The sequence below is a fragment of the Protopterus annectens genome, chromosome 9.part0, assembly GCF_019279795.1.
Source record: "Protopterus annectens isolate FY-2018-M chromosome 9.part0, PAN1.0, whole genome shotgun sequence".
Classification (NCBI taxonomy): domain Eukaryota; kingdom Metazoa; phylum Chordata; order Ceratodontiformes; family Protopteridae; genus Protopterus; species Protopterus annectens.
The window spans coordinates 1,051,891,032-1,051,910,023 of record NC_056743.1 but is presented as its reverse complement, the minus strand read 5'-3'; the positions used below and the strand labels follow the sequence as shown (position 1 = coordinate 1,051,910,023).

Here is an 18,992-nt window from a genome sequence, read left to right as displayed (position 1 = left end):
CCCTTATCTGCATTTATTAAAATCTATGGACTAAAGACTAGTGCAACTTAAAACAACCCCCCCATTTAAAAATTCAGTGCAGACAGACACTTGACAGAATATCCTCCAACAAGTTTGCCAATCTGGCAACATCTAAACTGTTAACCAAAATGAGACCATTTAGTTTCCTTACCCTACTACAGGCAGTAGCAGATCTTACATCTTTTACAGACTTCAACTTGCCAGCTATAATAGATTTTCCCCAGCAGCGTTATTTTTGTAAGACATTTTTTTTGTAAATAAAGCAGGAACATATTAGAAATAATACACTTGTAGCAGCGTGAATTCTGATCAAAGACTGACACTCACTTGACAGTATATTTTAGAGAAAATAAGCGTATGCTGTATTTGGTGGTTTCCAACACAGGGACCACATTGCAGTTTATTTTCCCTGCGATAGCTACATGCAATTACAAAACCCTAAAAGGTATGCATTAAAAATAAAGGCAGCACCCTCCCAAACAAAAAGCACTTGCCTCAATTTAGCTCCACTATTCCATAAGCAGTACAAGTCAGAATGGCGGGCAAAGAATCGGGAGAGCAAACCATCTCCTATGTTAACCATATCCCCATTTCCATAATCCATATTTCGCTGCCTGCTAAAAACTGCATCAGAGACCCAAGTATTACTGCGATCAAATTCAACCTAAACGACAGAAACATACAAAGATAGGACAAAGCCATTACAATTACCACCACCCCCCCATCCTAGAAATGATTCACGCTGTACTTTCAGAGCCCATATACAAGCTGCAGACATCAGTGAATACAATCATAATGGCACTCACTATAAATCAAAGTTAAATAGCCGCACACCATCTCACAAAACACTCATAAAATACAAGATGTACAAAGAAAAAGTCACAACCCTCACTTTGGTGATAAATACAAAACAATATAACATACCTATTTACCTCACAACTCCTACCCACAGAGTGCCTCCCTCAAGTAAATGACTATATATCCCTAAACCTCAAAGTTAGCATAAGAACCATTTTGCAAATAGCACACACTTAAACAGACACACCATATGTAACTTCCACAACCAGCATATGCCTTCTAAAACCACATACTACATCACCATCTTGTGACCAATTAATAAAACTACATTAAAGGATCTTTTTAAAAGTTGTTGTGCATTAAAACTGGACCAGAACTGTAACATAACTATAGACTAATAAAATATAACTGCACATGTTATCACGTTCTAAAGTACTTAAACTGTATTTTACCCAGCACCACCTGCCCGTCTGATAACATCCCTTCAAAAACCTGCACAAGCCTTCTTAAACACAAAGACTACAAAGTCAGACAGGAAAAAACACCAAAACAAGAGACACCCATATATAAAAAATAAAAAAAAATTAAAGTAAACTTTGAACTAATAAGTGATAGTGAAATTGAAGAAATATTTAACAAGATACCAGAAACCACGATGGGGTCTACTTTATTAACTCGAGCATTCAAAAGTTCGAATGTATAAAGATCGACACATATGCATCGAACTCTTAAACCTTCGAAAGTTAATAAAGTAAAAAAATACACAAAAAAAAAAAAAAGATGTAGGCGGGGGGGGCAAGCCCCCATGCACCCCCACACCCCCCACTACTTAAATATACTAACTCCGAGATCGCATTGTATTGAAGTAAATGGAAATCTCCACCTACGGAGATTTCCGTTTACAGTTTTCGACGGCTTGCACTTTCGATGCATATGGTTCGATCCATATGTATTTGCGGTTTTACACTTTCGTGTAAATAAAGTAGACCCACCACGATGAAACCATCAACAAGCAAGGAAGTTCTCCAACTACAAGAAGAGGAAGTACTACACCATAACACGTCCCATAGAGAAGACAACAGTATGACAAGTCATACACTTCAAAAAGGTAAAAAAAACATTAAAAGCCTATTCCACACAGAAACCTAACAAAAGACATGCAGAAAAAACTCCTAAAGAAATAGAAACACTAGAATTAGAAAAAGAAGCATCAAGTACAAGAAAACAAATACAGTGGGCTATAAACATATTTCAAAACTGGCAAAAACAAAAAAACTACAACATAGACTTGCACACTATTACACCAGAAAACGTAAACACAATACTTAGAGAATTCTATGCTATAGTACGAAACAGAAAAGGAGAAGAATATGTAATAAGTGCATTTTTATCCTTACGTGCAGGACTTAACAGATATATAAACAACCCACCATAAATAGAAACATTAACATATTAACAGATATACGTCTAACAAATGCAAATAACTTATTTAAGTCAGCAATTAAAAATTACAGAAGACAAGGAAAAGATACAGCAGAACACCACCACCCACTCACAATACAAGAAATAACTCAACTGAGAAACAGCCAATTACTTTCCCCAAACACAGTAGATGGACTTGTAAGAAAAGTCTGGTTTGATATACAGCTACACTTCACACGATGTGGGAATGAAGGACTACGATACCTCATAGAAGACAGTTTTACAATAAAGAAAGATACAGATGGCACAGAATATGTAACAAAAAATTTTAACGAACATACAAAAAGCCACAAAGAACATGATGATTTTACAAAACATTTGCTAAGAGGATTTGCGTTTGAAAACCGCATAGACCCTTTATGTCCTGTAAAATGTTTCAAAAAATACTTACAAAAAAGGCCACCTAATACAAAAGCACTGTTCCTCCACCCAAAAAGACATCCACAACATGTACTTGACAAAATTGAAACAACCGATGGGAATAAATTATCTTTCAAAAATGTTACCAGAAATCTGCAAACTAGCAAACCTATCAAAGAGATACACAAACCACTCCTTAAGAGCAACAACAGTAACATTACTGTCACAATCAGGGATGGAAGCACAACAAATAATGACTGTGACAGGGCATAAAAGTGAAAAGTACAGTTTTGTACCTACCATAAATGTAGATGTTCGAAGATCCACATTGCTGCAGTCCTAACACTTGGGTAGTCCGCTGTCCCAGTCGGCCCGAATACCAAAGTATAAGGCTGACGTCGGTCAAGGCGCATTAGTCTGACGTCAGGACATCAGGGTACAAATGCGCATGACCGACGTCATTTCCTCAGTCTTTTCTTGCCCCAGATGTCAGAAGACCCTAAAAAGATAAGGCCAAACCAAAAAACAACACACCAAACACCCCTGTACCAAATATATGTATAATATATATACAAAGTCAGAAAGGTACAATCCCACCCACACAACCACCCCTAAACGCAGAGGGGAAGGAGGGAATTGGACTGCAGCAATGTGGATCTTCGAACATCTACATTTATGGTAGGTACAAAACTGTACTATGTTCTTCATACCACATTGCTGCAGTCCTAACACTTGGGTAGAATCCCAAAGCAGAGGTAAGGGAGGCTGGCAAATCATAAAGAAGCAGGAGCTGACAACATGCCCTGCAAAATAGCTGTGGCAAAACCAGCCCTAGATTTAGAGTAGAGAGGAAGGTGGTAATGCTTAGAGAAAGTATGCACTGAACTCCAAGTAGCTGCCTCCAAAATATCCTTAGTTGCCACCCCTTAGAAATGCTGTTGAAGTGGCAGTAGCCCTAGTGGAATGAGGCCTAATCCCAGCTGGAATCTCCTTGCCATGATGGGAATAACAAAATGCAATGCAAAACCCAATCCACTTAGAAATAGTTTGTTTTGACACAGGCTTGCCCTGAGAACTCAAAGCAAAAGAAACAAACAACTGCTGAGACTGCCTAAAATCCTTAGTCCTGCTTAAATAATAACGCAACTGCCTGTGTACATCTAAAGTGTGCAAAATCTTTTCCCCTTATTTTGGGGATCTGCATAAAAAGTAGGCAAATGAATAGTTTGGTTTAAAGCCACACTAGAAACCACCTTAGGCATAAAGGAAGGATTAGTACGTAATGATACCCTATCCTTATGGAAAATCAGAAAAGGCTCAACCGCCATAAGGGCCTGCAATTCAGAAACCCTTCTTGCAGAAGTAATGGCCAACAAAAAGCAGTCTTCCATGACAAGTATTTCAACTCAGCAGTAGCCGCAGGCTCAAAAGGTTGTAGAGTAAGTTTCTCCAACACAAAATTGAGGTCCCAAGCAGGAGTAGGAGCTCTACGGGGGTCTTATATTCTTTGCCCCTCTAAGAAATTGCTTGAACAAAGGATGAGAAAACAATGGTGGGTCACAATCATAGTGAGCTGAAATTGCTGCAGCATGAATCTTAATGGAAGAGAAAGACAAACCTTTGTCCAATAACTCAGTAAGATATTGAAGAGCCACACTCAAATTTGGCTCAGAAACATCCAAATCCTTTGCTGCACACCAAATAAAAATATCTTCCATTTTCCTGCGTACACTTTCCTTGTACTAGGTCTTCTGGCTTCCATAATCACATTCAAAACTTGTTGAGGAAGCTGAGACCTGCTATGGTTCAAAACAGAATATGCCAGGCTGTTAGATGAAGAGAGTGAAGCTTGACATTGAGTAGATGCCCGTCCTTCTGAGACAATAGGTGTGGAATCAAAGGTAAGGGCCATGGAGGCTTCCTTACCAGACTCCTCAGCAATGGGTACCAGTGCTGCCGAGGCCAATCTGGAGCTATTAAAATCATCCTTGGCTTGTCTTGTCTGACCTTTAGGAGTACCTTTGGGAGGAGAGGCAGAGGTGGAAAGGCATACACATGAAGATTTTTCCAACTGAAAGAAAGAGCATCCACTTTCCAGGCTGTGTGATGAAACCTTGCAAAACTTTGGCAGCTGGTGGTTTAGTGGAGAAGCGAACAGATCTATGTCTGGAGTTCCCCATGACACTGTCAATGTTTGAAATACATGAAGATCCAGTTTCCACTCATGGGGATCCATGATTTGCCTGCTTAACACATCTGCTAAGGAGTTCTGTGCTCCTGGCAGAAACCTTGCTTGAAGATTCAGTTGCAAGCTTAACGCAGTCTCCCACAAAATCATTGCTTGCCTGCATAGAGGATAAGAATGTGTTCCCCTTGTTTGTTGATGTACCACATGACAGTTGTGTTGTCTGTTAGAATCAACACCTGCCCTGGAAGAAGTAAATCCTTGAAAGCCAGTAATGCAAACTGGACTGCTAACATCTCCTTCATGTTGATATGTAGATGCTGCAGTCTGGCAGGCCACTTGTCTTGTATCCACTTTCCATTCAGATGAGCTCCCCAAGCTGTGTCTGAGGCATCTGTCGTTAGAATCTGACTCGCCTCTGGCCGGGTCACAGAGAGTCCCTTGTTTAGGTGACATTCCTGAGCCCACCACAAAAATTCCTTTGAATGCAAGGTATTATTTGAATGACAGTGTCCAAATCCTGGCAGTGCTGTGTCCATACATCTTTGAGATACCATTGTAGCTTCCTCATATGCAGTTTGGCATTGGGAAGTACCAGAATACAAGATGCCATGAACCCTAAGGCTTGAAGGACTGTCCTTGCAGTCAGCCCGGACTGATGAGATAGTTGATGGAAGTAGAGAGAAAGATTCTTTTGTTTGTCCGGGGTTAAAAGGGCCATCTGGGTTGCTGTATTCAGTCTCACACCCAGAAAGCACATGTCTTGAGAGGGTACTAGACTGGACTTTATTTCGCTCACAGAATACCCTACGCATCTTAGCAGTGCTATCACATATTCCAAATGCTGAAGAAGCACGTCCTTCCTTGAGCCAGAATCAGGCAATCGTCCAAATAAGGATAGATTTGTATTCCTTTTAGCCTGAAGAAAGCTATCACTGGAGCCAGAACCTTTGTGAATACTCTGGGCGCAGTAGATAAGCCAAAGGGCAATGCAGAGAACTGATAATGAGAATTCCCAGCTCGAAAACGCAGATACTTCCTGCAAATTAGTCTGATAGGAACATGAAGGTAAGCTTCCTTGAGATCCAAAGTTACCATCCAGTGATCTTTGCCCAGCAGAGGTAAAAGCTGTTGTAACGCCAACATTTTGAACTTGGGAATGTCCAGATAAGTGTTGAGGATAGACAGAACCAAAATTGGTCGCCACGTGTTCCCCTTTTTTGGTACTAGGAGCAGGCGAGAATAAAATCCTAGGCCCCTTTCTGGCACAGGAACCGCTGAATGGCCCCTATTTGGAGCAACAGAGAAATTTGCTTGTGAGCCTCTTTCTTTGTTGAGGAGGAATGTCTGGCATGCCTTTGAAAGGAGGCAAGGTATGGAAATAAAACCTGTAACCGTGGTGAATGATATCCAATACCCATCTGTCTTGGGTAATTAAACTCCAGTTTTCTTTGAAAAGTGCCAACCTTCCTCCCAAAGGTGCTGCCAGACGAGAAGATTCTGGCAGCTGAAAAGGCAGGTCATTGGGTCTGTTTACGAAAGGACTGACCCCTGCCCTCACTAGAAGACTGAGCAGGTGAACTCCTGTTCTAGGCCTAAAAGAACCTTGAGCTCTGCCTACCACGCCTAGACCTACCCCTAGACTGGGAATCATAAGCAGGATATGTCCACCCCTTGGTAGGCCAATTTCTACTAAACGGAGGCTGAACCTGCAAAAATCTTTAACAGTCTGCATAGACTTAGCCTTGTCTTCCATTTTCTTTAGAACTGCTTCCACAGGCGAACCAAACAACACATCAGATTGTAAAGGAGCATCTAAAATCCTTGTTTTCACATGCTCAGCTAAATTCTGATCCCTCAACCAGGCGTGCCTGCGAAGAACCGAACCAGTGGCAGCCACCAAGAGGCCTGCACAGCATCAAAACCACATTGCAAAGAATGCTTACCCACCTGTTCAGAAACATGAACTAAATCCTGCAACTCTTTACACTCAATACCTTCCGACAAAGCATCTACCTTAGACTTTAATTATGAAAGGAGATAATTTTGGTATTTCAACATGTGAAACTGGCAATTTAAAGCTCTCATGGCCAAAGTGGAAGAAGTATACACTTTCTTTCCCCATCTATCCAAAGCCCTTGCCTCTTTATCTGGAGGAACAGGATTTTTAACAACAGAAGCCTTAACACCTTTAGGCCCCTGTGAAACATTTTCTGGGTCTGCCCTAGGACTCTTAAAAAGATACTTATGAGCTTCAGGCACCCTATAATATCTATCCGGTTTAACTGGAGCAGGAGGCAAAGAGTCAGGGTTCAGAGAAGCCTCTGCAAAAACATCCTCCACCACATCTAGAACAGGAGGTATAGCTAAAGGCCTATGCTGGGGAAGAAACAAAAATTCCCTAAGCCTTTTCCTGGAATCAGAGAAATCCTGACCTTCCCATTTAAAATGCTCCCTCATGGAATGAAGAGTCTCTGAAAATGAAAAATCCTCAGGAGGAGAAGCAGAAGGAGTAGAATCATCTACATCAGAATCAGAGTAAGGGAATACTCCTGCAAGTCTTCAGTCAAGACTCAGAAGCATCCGAACACTGCTCAAAACTCCCAAGCTCAGGTTCCACCCTAGGCCTCTTATCAGGAGGGGGCATAGAACCTCTAATCATTGTAATCAAATCTTCTGCCATCTTAAGCATATGCTTCTTAGGTACAGACCCTGAAGAACTAGGGGTAACACCTGAAACAAAACCTGGCCTGCCCCTGGGAGAAGCCTTGGAAACAGCAGGGAGGCCTAACCACCTTAGGAAGGGAGGGAAGAACAGCTACCTGAGAAGCCCCTTCCGCCTGGCCTACCTCCTGAGAGGTCACATCTTGCAGTAATAAAGTCTCTCCCTGGGATTCCAAAGAAATTTCTGGCTGAACCCTGGCTCCACTCTAAAGAACCGCGGACGGTTCTTCCAGCCTAGGCTTTGCTGTTTTGTCCTTGCGCTTTTCGGAGCATCCGACGGCATTTTATAATTACACCGCTTCCCAAAACTAACCTGGCACAATCTAATCTTCTCTTTATAGTGTGTTTGTTAAATCTAGCACAAGAGCGACAGCCAACAACGTCAGGCCGGCCCTAAGCAAGGTATACACAAGGTATGGTAATCCCTATGAGGTATCTGTTTCCCACAAGAAATACAGTTATTCACTTTTCTGACATCCGTAAAATACTGAGGCAAGAAAACCAAAATATTCCCTACTTAGCCAACTTGGATTGAAACTCCGACGAAAATCTCAGAACGCCAACCTGCACTTGCAAAACTGCTTCTGCATCGGACCATGCGGCAAAAACTGGGACAGCGGACTACCCAAGTGTTAGGACTGCAGCAATGTGGTATGAAGAACATCATCACTACGTTCCTATTACCAACCAGTAGATGAATTTAAAACATGGGGAAAAATAATATCTTGAACACAACAAGAAACACCAAAAACTCCAATACATGAAGGTAATATCAATAATACAACAGACAACGGACCAAGAAAAAAAACTGAAAGTCCGTAACACAGAACATCCATATCTGGAAAATAAACCAGAAAAACTACAAGACAAACAACAAATTATAACTATGGAACAATAAACATCTACAACATAGAAACCCAACAAAATGTATACTTATATATAACTAAAACCATATATATATATATATATATATATATATATGTATATGTATATATATATATATATATACATATACATATATAGATAGATATAGGGTCATATATATAAACATAAAACTAACTATAAACACAATCTCTCATTACAGGTACTACACTAACAAGAACTCAAGCCAACATCTGAGCAGGGGTGTAGCTAGGATTTTAACATTTGTACTCACAGCTCGCAGTCTGCTGCCCCCCCCCACCAAACCACACCCACATCAGCACATTGATTTCCGCCCACACCCCCTTACAAATCGCTCTTCAAGCCACATCCCTTTCACAGTGCTGCTCTCTCTCCCATCCCTGAAAAATACATGCCAGGATGCTAATCATTTATATGATGAAACAATAAAACTAAAATGGATATTTCAGTTCAAGTGTGGAAAAGCACATAAAGTAGCTTACCACGTTTAAATTATGGCTAACTTTACCACAGTGCAACTGAATCCAGATGACCCCTCATGAGTGTACAATCCATTTTAGTGGATACTGAGAGAAGCAAACCCTCGACCCCAGGAAACTGCTTCTTGCTCCTTACTGGGTCAGTCATTGCTAGCTGGCTTGCACTTGCATAGGAATCTGTCAAGCTGATTGCTCTTTTCTTTCCTGACTGTCCCAACTAGATTAACGGGTCCAGGTCTAGTAAAACTTCAGAAATCGTCAAAGTTCCAAAAGAACAACACTAGATTAACGGGTCTAGGTGTAGTAAAACTTCAGAAATCTTCAAAGCTCCAAAAGAACAACACTAGATTAACGGGTCTAGGTCTAGTAAAACTTCAGACATCCTCAAAGTTCCAACAATAAATAAATAAATAAAATCACAAAAAGCTAATGGGAAAGACACTCATGTTTTCTTGATTTTGGAGAGGAGCAAGCACCCCTTCACCCTTATATGTACCAACTCTATGTGTGCACCAATGTGAAGAAAGGAGAAATCTCCCTAAAGAAGTGAATCATTGCTGGACCACAATTAGAAATTGCACTGGGAAGTGGGAATGATTTCCTATAGGAAAAGCGTCATCTTTTTTTTTTCTGAAAGTTACCAATGCTCCAGCCATTTCACTCTGACCATGTATAGGGAAGCCAAATCTAAATAAACATTATGCAATCAGTGTTACACTTACAAACAATGATAATCTTAATGATTGTGTTGCAGGTATAGCTATGGCTGTATAATACTATAAAACAGCTGATATCTCATAGAAGTTTAGGGTATAATGAAGTATGAGCAGGAGATGAGACTACATCTGACCTGAAGGTGCTAAGTCAGAGATGGAATATGAAAAGGGAAGACAGACTTACAATGCCTTGAAATTAAAGTTAACTAATATTCATTTAGCAGATCTTTTTTCTTGCAAGAAGCACACACATACACAAATGAACTCACACATATACTCCAGTACTTAAATATTTGTAAGTTTGCTGACAGAGAGACTGTTATATAATCGATATTACAAGTGCAGTTAGAATCCTGCACTGTTATCTATCAGCATGTCAGTTTACAGAGAGAAAGAAAACTCAGAAAATTAAAAAAAAATGTAGTGCTTCTCCAGTAGAGGTTATCCCTGTAGTCTAAAAACAATCCTATGCTTTCCCCTTACATAAACGTGGTAAATCACATCAACTGGCAAACTACAAACCTATAGCCATCTTGTCCTATCTATCTAAAACACTTAAAAATATGATCACATACATCTGAACAACCACCTTGCAAAGAACAAGTTACTTTTCACAACATGTCATAATTTTAGGCCAGGCAATAGCACAGGAACAGCATTACTTACTTTCATAAAGTATGTTTGTTACAGAAAAAAAATCAAGGTAAAATGCTAGCATTCATATTTTTAGACTTATCCAAAGCATATGAGAGTTTTATACCCCCTGCTCTTTCTTAGACTTAAGGAACTATGCCCAACAATACAATCAATTGATTTACAAGTTACGTCAGTGTGTATGTTGAGCCGAGGAGCTGTCAACATCATAATAAATAACATTAGAACCTTTACCCTTTAGTATATTTATAACTAAAATGCATACAGCCTCTCACCCAGCAAAACTACTACGATCTGCAAATGACTCAACAGCATACCTCTCAACCTGAAAACATCAAAAATCTGGATAAAGGCCCATGAAAAATAGGCACAAATCTGTACGCTGCTTAACAAAATTTGCATACATAATTATGCAACCCCACCCAATCCGATGGAAATGTGGGATGCCAACATTCAAAAGCAAATTGAAGAACAGACAAAATATTAAACACGAAATATAACCAGAACAATAGTGTTTTATTTATATTAGCATATGAAACTGCATCAAACTTTGAAATTGTACAAAAAACTAAAATACAATTATTAATTATGAAGATTACTTATTAAAAAACAATTGCTTATTAACTAAGCATTTTTCCCATTTGGGACTTGGCACTTTAATAGAGTCAGTGGTTCTGCAGAGTATAAACCCCCTGCATAAGAAACACCATCCCCACCACATAACATAAAATAATCCAGTGGTATAGTTAAAATATCGTACACATCTCGAGTACTTCACTTTCTTACACTTAATAAAAGTGAGCATGCTACAAAGTTGCACTCACAGCTCCTGAAAAGAAGTGAGGTTGTATTTAGTTTTCACCTAGATTCTGGTGTTTTCTTTAATCGTCCTCAAAACAAGCAACATTCACCAAAAACATCTGAATTTCATCTCACGTTTGCAAGTCAAAAACATCAAAGTGTATGCTACATCAATGAAATTCACACACTTGTCTCACTTTGGAAGATGGTGCATTTCTCCACAGGATTCCACTATTAACCATAATTCCCAGTCCACCTTGTTTATAAAAAGACCACTTTTGAAAGCATGATGATAACTTATCATTGTAAAAGTTAACTTAAGATGCCCATCACATTACTTACATTTAGCATATTTAAAATCTCAACCAAATGTTCCATCCAATGCAGCTGATAAAAATCATTCACAAAAAAAATAAGCCCTTGTGTTGTGCCAAGTCAGGGTTCAAGTAACAGCCTCGCTTTGTGTTTTGAACATATAAATCCATCAAAGAATGGAGACCATGTGAAATATGCACCTAATCGCCTTACATAAAAACAGTCAAGTGCTGACATACTCTGAATCCGTACATAGCAACCTGCTAGTCCTCCTTAGAAAGTGGATAGAACAATGTGTTTTGCATTAGTATGCATTTTCTGAAAGATATGAAGTCTAAAGCTGAAATGTCTGCCATTATTTTCTGACTTCGGTCCTCAATGATTTGCCAGAAACAAACAATTTTATGAGAAACAAACTGATAATATGAGGCAAAAATCAGGATAATTGCCCCTGCCTGCAGGCACCCTTGATTCTGCCTCTTCACTTGATGTATTATTAAAATTGCTGGTGGTCAGCATTAACCTTTCCCCTTCCTGTCTCAGTTAAAGCTAAACAGACATAACTGCATAGTCCTTAATGGAGCAACAAATACTGAATAAATGAAACTATGTAAATTCACTTGTTAGCAGTTTTCTGGACATTTTTACATAAAACTAGCTGGCGCAAACAATAATACTCATTCCTGATGTCTTCAACAGTGACATAACAACCATCAACTCAGTAAGTTGCAAACATGCTATAGAGAACTGTATGCATGCCAGTTGACCTGCTGTGACTAAATCTGTCTGTCCACTAGGCTCAATGCCCAGACTGCTAATTACGTTACCTCTTTTGATATTTTTGTGTCAGGATTCTGATCCAGCTTAAACCAGACAATGTTTTAATGTTTTTACTGCATAGCCAAAAGCCTTTAGAACACATTATGCATTTCTAAATTGTTGCTAAATTTAAAATGCACCCAGTCATATAGACACAAATCAATTATTGGAAACTGTTTCAGCATATGATCTTCTATGTTTTACAGCTTTAATCCTAAGTAGTGTGCAAGCCTGTTTAGAATATTTTCTTAAAACACAATTTATAACTTTTCTAGAATTATTTTCTATAAATAAATGAACAACTTCTTAAAAGACAGAGTCATGTCTCCCAGTCTTGTAAATGAGTTTTAAACACACTCTTCTTTCACTGACCTCACCAGTATTCAATTTTTTTTTTATCCAAAGACAACACAGATCTAGGCTTTTTTTCTGAAAAGCAACCATATAGAAAAACATATAAACAAAAAAAACTTTTTCTTAATTAACTGCAGTACCAAAATTATTATTGTTTTTTTACAGTTTACAAATTTCTAAGCCACTGAACTGCCTTGATGCTTAATTTCAGAATGTGAAAGCAGTGCAATATTATCTATTTTAATTTAAGTTAAAAACTAAGCCATTTCCTCCTGATACTCAGAAACTGAAGGTGATTCAGTGCTGTCTCTTATCTGTACTCAGAATTGAGTTGTCCTACCTGCGACACATGGGTTCGTCTACACTGACCTTCCTTATTTGTAGTCTAAAGTGTGTTACTTTGCTTTAGCTGATTTTTTACTTGCCGTTTCCCTAATTCATGAGATGGATGCTTGTGTGACTTTCCCACAAAATTCCCTCTGCAGCATATATTCACAGAAACATGATCCCAACATACGCAGAGCGGAAATAAAACAAAATTCTTCAGCAGCATACATCCAGAGAAACACGATCCCGATTCCCAGCATAAGCAGAGCGGAAACAAAATCCCCCCAGCAACATATATCAGCATCTCCTTACCTGCAAGAAAGTCGGGGAAAAAGATTAAGACCAGGAGGCATTTCATACTTTCCGTTTGCATGGGTCAGGCAACAGAAGTTTTAAAATTTTGCGCTTTCAGTTTTAGTGCGACACAAGCAAACACTGGTCTTCCTTAAAGACATCAGAGTTTTTTTGTTTTTTTTTTCAACTGTTGCTCAAAGGGCATTCTTAAAGAGGAACACCCTTAAAAAAAAAAACATTTTTTTTTTTTTTTTAATTACAAGAAAATTAATGTCCTGGTCAGCCGATTACAGGGAGGTGGAAGTGCAAAAAAACACAAGTATGGTTGAGAGGTATGCCCTGGGTCCTAGTGCCTGTTTGCTACCCCTCCATTACAAAAACTGTACTGAAGTGCGTACAGTTAGTACGCTTCCCGACATCCCTGCATCTGAGCATAGACAACCATCAAGTCAGAACCAATACAAAAATGTAAAAGAAACTACAACATGAAGACATACCAAAAGCTTTAAAATTATATCTACTCATATAATTATTTCCTAACATCTTTTGAAAAATTAATAATAACTTGTATTTAAATTAAATCAGAAATAAACAATAAACACAAACTGAAAGTGTGGACTATTTTATCTCACAAAAAGTGGAAGAATACAAAGTAAAGCAAACAAAAACCTAAATAACAACAACACAAAGATAACACAACACAAACTAACACCAATGTATAATAGCAATAACCCACGGCTGGGTGTGGGTCATGCTGGATTTGCCCACGGTCAGCTTTGGTCACTCTGGCTTTGCCCTCATGAGCAAACCAAGCCAACCATGGGTAAATCCAGCATTACCCACAACCAGCTGTGAGTTATTGCTATAATATTAAATGGTCATAGGTCTATAGGTACTTACTAAGCTACTGATCTGTGATGATCGTAAGAAGCCTAGTCTTACATTCCTATGGTAGTTTTTAGCCCTTATATTTTGCATGTGAATGAGCCACAGAAGGGCCAAACAAGGATATGTTGTGACATTTTTCATGTTTCCCCTATCCATGAAGGGCAGGGGTGCTAAACCAGGAGTGAATGTGTAGTTACCCATCCATTCAAATTATGTTTAAACAGAGTAAGAAAATTACTTTATATGAAGTAGAAGACAGTTAAATAGAAGTGGTACTCTCTGTTATACAAACCTATCCCTACACCATGTTCTATTTATTTTGCAAAAGAGATTGAGATCCCTTGACTATGTGTTTATGATACCATTGGTCTTGCAAATGCGAATATGTAATAGGTCTGGCAGAAGGATTCAAGATTATTTACCATTTGCTATTTGTCTAACGGACCAAACAATGAAAAATAAAATGCCTTCTGTGCATATGTTTTTAGCTTCTGCCATGGGGAGGGAGACCCCCATACACCCCAGCTTAGCTATATTAACTCCACTGTCGCATACCAGTGGAGAAAGGATACACTATCTATTCACTGAAAGTGACTTTCAGCAATAAAGCTGTCATGCTGTTGCCAGTTGAACAGAGTTCGGTTTAAACACATGTTCCCTGACAGAATAGGGTCTGCTAAGGCTCTATATGGTATGCAAAGGTCACCTTTTGGTCAGAACCAGAATATGGTCAAATGGAGCCCCGGGCAGGGTAATTTATCAGGGCCCCACCATACACACACACATAGACACACACACACACACACACACACACACACACAACAGCCTCACCCAATATTCATAATCAAAGGCAGTCTTTCAGATTTAATGTACATGCCGATTGTGGAACTGAACATGTGGTTTATTTGGCATATTGTTGCACATGTACATCATTCTACATTGATAAAACTAATAGGACATTGAGAGAGAGAATTCACCCTTTCCTTACTAGGAGGAGGTCTACCCAAGTTGCATGTTGGCCACTCTTGTATGTGATCTTTAGGAGTGTCCCTGTTGTTGAACCATGTGTTGGCCATCATCAAGTCTTTTGCCAAACAGAAGTCTAGAATGGCCTCTCCTTTTTATTCCTGTTACCCCACACATGTGGCCCCAGGCAGTCCTTATATCCTGTTCTGCCTGTCCCGATATGTGCATTCAAGTCCCACATTATCAACTCCAACTCATGTTGCCCAGCAGTATCTACTATGTCCTGCAATTACTGCCTGAATGTACCTTTTTCCTCACTGTCATATTCCTGCCATGGGGCATAGACTGGGATTATGAATACTGCCTCATCCTTACACTAGAGTCTGATTGACATGAGTCTGTCACAGACTCTGAAGACATCCCTCACTGTCTTCTGAAGTCTGTTCCTCACCACAGTTCTTACGCCATTTCTAGTCTGTCTGCGCTGATCTTCTATTTTGTTTCCTGTATAAAGAGGATGTCCAGTCTCCTTCTTACCATTATGTCAGTCACTTTTAAGCTCCTTCCTGTCAGTGAACCTCTGCTAAGCTTAGCAAACGTACTTCATGTTTGGCAGCTTGATTGGTTTTACTTCTAGCTTTTACTCAACAGAGCTATTCCAGGTAGCCCAAGCTGGCAGTTGCACAGCAGGCAGGCAGTAGTTTATTGATACATGGCTGCTTGGCTTTATGATGGACACACTCTGTCCAAGAAAGGCACATAGACCCCTAGCCAGATTAGCATGGGTCCATGATGTAGTTCGGAGTAGGCCAGGTCCTTAGTCCACTTATCACTGGCAGACACACATGCCCATTTTTGGTGACATTAGTCAACACAACTAAATCACCTTGAGCCAATTTTTACACCATTCAGTGGCTAGTCCTCACACAATGCACTCTGTGATCCATGTTCTCCTATCTACAAGATACTGCACACCACAGTTGATGCTCTTTTCCCAATATGCACTATCCAGATCATGTTGCCCACAAATCCATTCTTGGGTGAATTTGAGGTTGAAACACTCAGCATGTTTTTGAGAGGTGAAAGGAGCCCCACAGAGACACAGGGAGAAAATGCAAACTCCATACAGGCTTTGGCCAGAGGTCAGGATCTTAAAGCTTTTTTCTTTTAGGGCAAAGTTCTGCATCCCCATTATAAAAGAGAAGACCCTAACCCACACCTTTTTATAACTAACTCTGCTGTTACTGATTTTGAGGGAAAGAATGAACTGACTTTGGAAGTACATTGTTTCTGGTCATTCTGCTTTACCAAAATGGTTTTCATGGGAGCAGTCTTCATATAAGTACACACATTTTAAAAATCAGTTTCAGTAGGATTATAGGAGGTTACTAGGCTAATGTCCCTGGGGCCCTTACAAGCCAGCTATGAGTTTATCCCCAAAAAAGAAACCTCAGTTAGCACATGTTGCCCTATCAATGAGGGACACACGTGGAACCCCTGGGACAAATTTGTGACTTCCCATCCACTCATCAAGGTTGCTCTTGAAGAGGGTCAGCAAGGTACTCTGTTTGACGTGTATGGGAAGTCTATTCCAGAGATGAGGGCAGCCTCTGGGAGACAAGGCTGTCTCTCTAGCAGGTTTTGTTGATGTCACATAATAGATTCAGGTCTTTTGAGCAGGTAATGCGTGAGGTGTTAGACTTGCAGATATGGAGCGTCTCTAGTAGGGCAGGGTCCGAGATTGCCTTATAGGCGAGACAGAGATCATCCCTGAGCAATCTGTATGATACAGAGTAGAGTGATAGTGATTTGAGCTTGTCCACATAGGACAGGTGTTGGAGGCCATGGATTCTCTTTGTGAGGTATTTCTGTGGCCTTTCCAGTTGGTGCAGATGTTTGGAGAGGTACATACCAAACTCAATTATTGGTCTGATGAGGGAGGAGTATAGAGAGGCAATAAACTTCTTTTTTCTGGATGCAATCCCTTTACTTATGAGGTGAACCAAGTAAAAGGCTTTTCTGACCACTGCCACTGCATGATGGTTGAATGTGAGATTGTTGTCAACCATCGTGCCCGGGTCTTTCACCACAGGTTGTGTACTTAAGGCTAGCTATTGATGTGGTAAGCAGTAGGGGCCATATTTTTGCTAAATGGTATGATGATACTTTTTTTGAATTTTACTTGAGGCCATGACTTTGGCATCAGTCATTTGTTGCAGTGAGACCCTCTTGCAGTATGTTAACATCATCTGGGGAGTCAATGACAGCACCCAACTTACAGTCATCTGAAAACTTGGTCAGCCACTGGCCTTTTGTCTTTGCCTGGATTTCTGAGAATTAGATGCCAAACAGTAGGGGTCCCGAGAGATCCCTGAGGAACTCTACTAATGACAGGTCTGCTATAAGAGGTGGAGGTGCCAATTTTGACCTTGTGGGTCCCGTCAGTGAACCAGTTTGCCACCCACCAGATCAGACAGGGATTTACACCAAGTTGTGCTAGCTTTTCAATGATGCCTGAGTGGGGGATTGTGTCAAAGGCCTTGGCCAAATCAAGGTAAGCTGTATGTACTGGGCCTTGGTGACAGTCTCAAAGAAGTCAACCAGGCTCAACAAGCAAGCTCTGCCTTTGACGAATCTGAACTTGGTGGGGTCAAGTGTTTGGAGATTGCCTATGTCCTTGTTTATGTGATACATAATAATATGCTCCATGGCTTTACAGATCAGACTTGTCAAGCTAATGTGGAGACACTTTCCAGGGTCAGTAGTGGCACAACCTTTGTGCAAGGGGATGACAATGGCAGTTCTGCAATCTACTGGAATGAAGCCTATACTTACGCTATGGTTGAATAGGGTGCTCAATGGTGAAGCTAGGTCTTGCTGGAGTTGGTACAGAATACAGCCTGTACATTTGACCTATGGGGATGTGAGGTGCGGGACAAGTATTGGAGATGTTGAAAGGGCCTTTGGGGGGGACAGGGGGTGAAGTTTGCACTGAACCTATCTGCTAGCAGGTTGGATAAGTCAACATGATCAGTGTAAGTGATACCATTAAATACTAATTCGGAACAAACCTGGGCTTTGCCATGGAGGTTCCTGATGTAATTGAAGAAGGCTTTGATGGTTCCCTTGTTTCTATGGCTAGTTTTGATTCATAATTCACTTTGGAGGTTTTCACTAGTGATCTAATTAGTTGTTGAGGCTAAGGAGGGACTTTTTCCAGTTTGGAATTTGTCCCTTTTTACCCTTGGACAACAGTTTCAGCCTTTTGTTGTAAAGCCTGTTGATAGAGGATGCTGACCAGACAGGTTTGTGTTTCCTTGAGGGGCAGGTTTAAATTCTGTTGGGTACAGCTGAGTCCATGCAGTTGTACAGGTGCTTGTATACTGCACTTGCGTACTGTTCAGCATAGTTGTCTGCATCATCAGAAGGGGGCCGTGGTGTCAGTTTTTGAGAAGTTTTTTAGCCTGATTACGGCAGGGGGTATTGGGTGGTATAACAACTTTGAATGAGACAGACCGATGATCTGATCTCACCAGGAAAGAACATACCATGCAAGTGGTGCAGCGGTCGCCTATGTTGGTGAGAATCAAGTACAAAATGTTATCTCCTCTTGTGGGGGATGAGACAAGCTGGTCTAGTGCATTATCCAGTCTATGGTGGGGTAGTTGACGTCACTAAGGATCTGGGTGTGAAGGGGTATCTTGATGGAGTCAAGTAGATCCAGGTAGGAGGAGTGGGTGTCTTGAGTCATGGAGGGGGGTTCTATATGTGGCTATAACTTGGATGGGTGTCTTACCAACTGCCAGTTACACATGGAGTAGTTCCAGTGCATCATGCTAGCAAACCAGTCTGGAGATGTGCCTGTCCTTAATGAAGACTCCACCACCCTCAGTCTTCCCAATCTAA

General features: G+C 40.3%; 1 protein-coding gene across 2 annotated transcripts in view; it reads left to right on the top strand.

Annotated features, from left to right (window-relative positions):
* Positions 1–18,992, top strand: part of ITGB7 (integrin subunit beta 7) — a 603,012-nt gene that overhangs the window by 455,945 nt on the left and 128,075 nt on the right. The gene's annotated exons all lie outside the window — the stretch shown is intronic.